This window comes from Phaethon lepturus, unplaced genomic scaffold, assembly GCF_000687285.1.
Source record: "Phaethon lepturus isolate BGI_N335 unplaced genomic scaffold, ASM68728v1 scaffold15815, whole genome shotgun sequence".
Classification (NCBI taxonomy): domain Eukaryota; kingdom Metazoa; phylum Chordata; class Aves; order Phaethontiformes; family Phaethontidae; genus Phaethon; species Phaethon lepturus.
In genome coordinates, this window is record NW_010538517.1 from 106,873 (window position 1) to 113,969 (window position 7,097).

Genomic DNA, 7,097 nt, shown 5'->3' on the forward strand with positions numbered 1-7,097 from the left:
CACATATTTTATCTTAAGACAATTCTGCCTAGGAAAGGGTGTTTCACAAAAACGTTCCTCACAAGTGCTTAACTGTAAGTGCCAGCCTCCTTACCCCTAAAAATCAGCAACAGACTGTTTTTTTCAACTTCAGTGCGTAGAGAAGCCACAAGAAATAAAGTGCTGTAAATATCACACAAAATTTGGTGTTGTAAAACATTTAGAATATTTTTAAAATCAGCATTAGATATATTATCTGCTAGCTATTTTTTTAAAAGGAAGTAATAAGAATGTAAAATAACAACTAGCTTCTGGACATTCGCTTTTGCTTTTCTTTCCTTAAAAAACATACCTTCCCTTTTCTTCTTCTTCCCATCTTTTCAGCATTTAGAATACTACAGAGGTCTACTTAGCAGTTTCCATCTTACCCTTAAACATTTTCTCATAACATATGTACCTGACAGAACAGAAAAATACTGGGATTAAATTGCCGTCAGCTTTGATTAAAAATGTAATGGATGTCAAAATTTCTCTTTGAATTAATGTCTACAGAAACTCTGATACTAATAAATTGAGGAGCAGTGACCAGAAACGTTATGAGATAGTTATTATTAGGATATTGGCAACATATGAAATGTTTGGAAAAAGAGCGAGCTGATGAGGGACTGAACACAATGTGTACTTTAAAACTTCTTCCAAAATTTATCACCCGGCACATTGGGGCAGATCCCTAGCGTCTCAAAAGATATCTAGCTCGGTGGTTCTGCTGTCTCTCCTCTTCCAAAGACCCATTGGACAGGTTGTTACCACCTGCTGGGTCTTCAGTAATGTGCTGCACTTAATGATTTCCTTACAGCTCTCAGAAGCACGAACTGCAATTACTCTTTCAGCCTCTTGGCTGCAAAATGATTAAAGACAAAACGCCCTGATTTTGCTAAATCACAAAGCTCTCACTACTTTGTTATAGATAGAATATCGTTATTTGAGGATATTATGAGCAAATACAAAGAAACTCTGCCTATTCATCTATGGCTGCATGCAGTTAGAAATTAGTTTAATATAATCTGCAAACATATTGCATAGCAATAAAAGCAAAGAACTGCTAAAACAAATAAAATGTCACAGTAATATTGTGTTGTAAAAGCAAAAAAAGTTTAACAAATAAAAAGATGACAATGTTAATGTGAAAATATTAATTAAATCAGAAGAAGATACTTAATATCAGGTGATTAAAAAGAAAATTATCAAATACCACTTGCCAGGAAAAAACTATCTCACATGAAAATGCTCAATTTTGTACCAATGATGTAGCTAAACGCCAATTTTTCTACACAAATTTCCAGCCCGAGGTAATGTCCTGTCTCCCAGGCCACAGTCATGGAATAAGCCCAGACATAAAAGTGTCTACTTGCAGAGTACTGAGCAACTGTCATTCTAGACCAGAATGCCAGGAAACTCACCTCATTTGTTATGCAAATTGTTTCCAAAAACCAATATATATTTCACTCACTAAAACTGTTGTGTCAATGTAAAGGATTGTTTTGTTTCTTTGGTTTTTTCCTACTGGATCTATATGAACTGTCTGTTATTTAATTTGCACCAGGTGGTTAAAAGACTGCTGCCTGCATCCGTAGTCGTCATCTTCTAAAGAGAAATTATAGCCCATGTCAGCTGAGTGTCTTTTACTCACTGGACAGAATTTCAGCTCTGTAGGAAACTTCATTCACTACAGGAATTTTAAGCTACATTTGATACACTGACCATGCAACCATATAAAATTGTTTGGAATTTCATGCTGATATTATAGAAATTACAGTTGTTTTCAATTTTGTATGCCCATTTTCAGGTCTTTTTTTTTTTTCTCTTTTGGGCTTTAATCTGATTTCTTTCCCAGTTACTTTGTGGTATATTCAAGTCTTCTTTAAAACTTCTCCTGAACTTTTATGTCGATGCTTTAGATAAAGTAACTGAAAAAAATAGTTTACATTTTCATTTTTAAACCGAGAATTTTTAAGACCTTGTTGAAGTCTGGCCTTCTGAACTTCTCATCTTCAGCATCTTAGCAATTTATGCATGTCTTTACCTCAATTTTGGTTATTAGAGTATTAAAAGAGTATTTAAATGAAACAATCTACACATAAGAATTTTCTCTTTCCCATCCTAGCTTGGTGACTTTTTTCTTTTCACGAATAGGCATTGAAAGAATTAGAACTTTTTACTTCAAAAGGAAGCACGTAAGAATGGACTTGCTAATATAAGACAAGGAATGGTATACTATTAGACTGCGGAGAAGAGGTTTTCCTTAGTAGAATTTCTGACTGTAGATTTTAGCTCTTTATCATGTCTCTGAAGTATCTGGTGCTAGATAAACTAACACTTAGAAATGGGCACAGACAAACCTCACGTGCATCTGTTCAGCATTTTTCTCTGTTTGTGTGGGTTTTTTTCTGGAAAGATTTCAGCTTACTATACCTCTCCTGCCTCACTGCATATACCTTTTTATACCTTAGGGATAAAATCTTGGATCTACTGGGTTAGCAGAAATCTTACTATTCACTTTAATGAGGACAGAATTTTTGCCCTTATGTATAAATGGCCTACAAACATAACAAAACATAGTAGGTTTACTTCTATTACCATTTTTCTACAGATATAGAGATTTACCTCTTTACAACGAATCAGCTAACAAGAATTAGCATGAACACTGAAGGTCAGCTACACTTAGGTTCACAGTAGAGGAGCAATGAAACAAACATATTTTAACTCAGTTCACGTCTTAAAGGCAGTCAAAAATGGTATACTAGAAAAGACACTATAGCTTTGTTGAGTTTTGCTTAACTCAGGTTACCAACCCTATAAAGCTAATCTTTAGAGTCTATACAATTTTGTTGTTGATTTTAATACCATCAATTACTCAGAAACAAAACTCTTCCTGCATTTATAGAAAAATGAGATTATTGGGTTACTTTCCAGAACACCAAATGTTGTTCCTGGCTAGTCTTATTAAAGACATTGCAATGATGCAGAATTTCAAAACAAAAGAGAAGGGAAAAAAGAAGAGGTTTAGTTTTTTTTAAAACCAAACTAACTAATAAGATCCCATTCACACACTTGGGTAAATGTAACAGTCACAACTGTATAACAAACCTATACACTAAGAGCATAAGGATAAGCTTATCAGCTCAGACACAAATTTAATTTAGCCCAACATCCTGTTGGCAAGAATCGCCAGTAGCAGATGATTACAGAAAGTATGGAAGAAACAGGAAATATCTGCAGTTGGCCAAAATTCTGGCTAAACAGTTTTATTACATCTTGACACCTACTGATGGATTAGGTTCCTAACTGCAGCAACACATCCTAGTGTCTCTTTACCATTATGTAATTTCTCTTACAGTGATTGAGTACCAGGCACACATACAAAATAAAGACAGACCAATAAGACTATAATGTCATATAGTGTAATATAATGTGATATCTTGACTTTAATAGAGATACTCAAAGGAAATGAAAGAGAGAGGGAAAAATAAAATTTACTTTCTCTATATTATGGATTTATTAATTTATTCTTTGGTATATCTTTAGGAATGTCCTGCTTTGGTGCTATAATTGAGATATAATATCAAAGCTCATTTTTATATTTAAATATGTTATAAAATTATAATTGGGAGAGACAGTGATTTCCATTATCCACATGTCTCTTTAACCTCAAAGTTTGTGTTGAGTGTTTATATATCAAGCTGAGTATTAAAAAAATAGAAAAGTAGTTTAGGTGTTTTCACAGTGAGATTATGGTGTTTATAAGTGTCAAAGATTCCATTAACTAGTTCATCAAAGAACTTGTGCTTTGAGGATTACGCAGTGCATAATAGGTGTGAGGGAAGAACCTGGTCACCTTATAAATCTTGTATGTTCAGAAGCACCTTGTAAAACAGCTAAAGTACTGAAATCTCTGTCTGTATTAAACTGAATATTACTCAAAAATCATTCTTCCTGGTCTGTGAGAGACGTCTGATATTGGATACTAAATTTAAGCATGTGATACAACTGCAATCCTGACACTGATAAACTAATGAACTTTCAGTGTATGACTTCTCAACATTAATAGTGTCTTCCCACAGTTTCTGTACATAAAGGAAGAAATTTTAAATTCATGTATGTATATGACATTTTGTAATTAACAAGTGAGTTCCATACAAACAAATATATACTGAAAGATCATAAACCAAATTGTCAGCTAAAATCAGCTATCACAGTTCTAACTACACAGTAAAGCCTTACTTTTCCCAGTTCGCTAAAAATCATGTTTCCATTTCTTATATATTTTATTTAAAGAAAAAAATATGCAATGAATTGCAGCAATACTACATTTCTGAAATGAACAGAAGAATTACTGGTGCACAACCTCCAGAAGAAGAAAAGAGAGCTTACAGTTTGCTGTCTTATTGCTTAAGGAACTTCTGTCACAGGCCTTAAAATAAAGAGAGGAACTCAGTGATGAACCACTTGCACACCAAATACAAAAGTGCATGTGAGAGGCTGCCTCAGAGGCCTAAATCACATATATGCTTTGCTGAAAAGGGAAAAATTAATGCTTTGTTCCTCCTTCAGGGATACATTAAGACACATCCGAACAGATGAGACATGATCTAAAACTGCGAACAGAAAAACAAGCACATGCGGTTTATGATAGGCCATTTAATTGTGAGATAGACATGTTCTGAGCAAAGAATCAAGAACACACAAGCTCTATTTTCACTGAATTCTCTGCTGTCTTTTTTCTTTCTCTTTAACATTGCAAATATTACAACATTTTTATTGTGACATAGTCATTGTAGAGTTTATATGGTGTTCCGTTACTTAACTTTATGGAGAGATGCACAGACAGAGTATCTTTACAAAAGTGCCATTCAAAGACCTAAAACATTCTTTGGATTTCATATCACCTCTGAGTCAGGGTGTCAAATGTTATTTATGTGAGTGCTAGCCCTAATTCTGGGGGTACATAATTGCTTAAAATTGTGAAAAGCACATAATAATACAGTAAATAGTACTGAATATACATAATTATTCATAATTTATGAATCTCAAATCATCTGTCTTTAATTAAAATGCATTGGGTTTTATGCATAATGGTATTTTAACAAGATGAAAAACCGTGTAAAGATCTGAATACAATAAATCTGTCACACATAGTGGCCTTGTAAATTATAAGTGGAATATAACTTTGATAGATAACATTTTATTTTGCCGTTCAGATTTGCTATACAGGAGCCTTATAAACTATTTTTACATCCACAATTTCTGTCCTATACCATATTCTATATGGATAGTATAAAGTTTGTACATTAAAGACATTTATGTCTCAACTGAGAATAAAGTAGAAAAACAAGTACCCAAACCCAAAATAAAATAATTCCTATGAGTTAGTATGAATGTCACCATATACTTCAGGAAAAAACCCAAGGTAAAAAATAATGTAAAAATTCTAAAAATATTACCTTGGACAAAAGCTTTTGGCATTTCCTTTTAAAAAGTAGTAGTAGTTGTTACTACTGTAACTTCAGCCAACATCAGCTTACTCAAGGAAATCTCAACTCCTATTAGCATGACTTGTTTTAAAAAGTCATTTTGAATCTTTCATTTTTTAAATTCTGTATAAATAGAAAACTCAAACACAGATTTTAAAAAAACCCTCTCCTTAAGTTAATGGCCAGCACAGGCAAAAGAACAAATGGATATAAGCTGTCGCTGAAAAAATGCAGATTGCAAATTACTACAGAGTCTCTAGCCATTAAAATAAATCAAACTCTGGAACAGCCTTCGGCGGAAACACTGGGGGCAAAGAAATAACAACTCCAATTTAGTATTGGCAAAGTTTATGAAAAGAGAATTATCTGATGCAATTCCCAGGCTAGCAGAGCACTGGACTTGATGACCCAGAGATCCCTTGCACTGTTATGTTCTTTGTTTGGCTAGATGCAGATGTTCATCTGTTTTTCAGCCTTACTGTGGTTTTTCTAAAGTGAAATTTAAATGAAAGTTAATACAATTTTTGTAAGTTTCAGTTAGAAATTACCCTTTGTAAAAATTGTTGCTAGGCCTGCAGCAGTGATACTTGTCAAAGAATTCTAAAAGCTTCACTTAAAGTTGGCTTAGCATTATAGAGCAGTACAGAAATATTAAGTGTTCAGAGGTGAACGTCCAGCAGGGCACACACCATGAGAAGAGGTAACTTCTACTGGTAGGAAAAATAGGAAGAAAAAAGTAAGCAATACAGGCTAGGAGTGATACATCAGTAAAAGCAAGGAAGAAAGCAAAGCAGAACAGTAAAGAAAGCAAAGGACATCAGAATATTAAAAAAGTACAGGCAAGGAGAAATAGCATAGATATTTCATGCCTTTCTAAAAAACTAATTAATGAAAAATTATTATTATGTGTGGTGGCTATGAAGATTCAATACAAACTTGAAAGAGAAAAAAAGGAAATGTTTTGTTCATGGGGAAGGTCATCTTTCAGGTAACAATCTAACACGAGCCTCTCTCACCCGCTCCCTCACTTCTCTCCGCCATGCTTAGCTATTGGAATTTGCCTGGAGTTGGCTGGCTCTGAAAGACCCCATTTTGGAGAACGAGTCACAGTACAGATGCTACTGCACACATTTCTGTAGGTGACTCAATATGGAAGAAAATGGCTTAGACTCAGAAGTCTAAACTATTGCTTAAAACAACAATAATAATATCTAAGCTTGAAAACAACCTTGTATTCCTTAATAACTTGCACCATCCTCCCGCCTTTGCTCAGGTTTTGGTTTTTTTAATTAACATTAGAATATTTTTTATGTTGCAGTTAACTTAAATGTGTGAGTGACTACAGAAAGCTATTGCAGATATACATCAGCAGGATGAAAATAAAGTAATTTACAGAAAACAACTCTAAATGTTTTCTGGTTTTGAATAAATAAGTTCTCAGAGCAGCTTTTAATGATTTTCAAATACACATATCTTTACAGCTCCAATCAATCAGTCATAAAAGCATACAAAGGTCAAGCAAATACTTTATCTTATTTAAGACACTGTGGTCTGTTTTCTATCACTCGCAAGTTCTAAGGTTTACAC

At 33.7% G+C, this 7,097-nt stretch overlaps 1 protein-coding gene across 2 annotated transcripts in view; it reads left to right on the plus strand.

The window, feature by feature from the left end:
• FGF7 (fibroblast growth factor 7) overlaps positions 1-7,097 on the plus strand; it is a 30,382-nt gene that overhangs the window by 21,584 nt on the left and 1,701 nt on the right. The gene's annotated exons all lie outside the window — the stretch shown is intronic.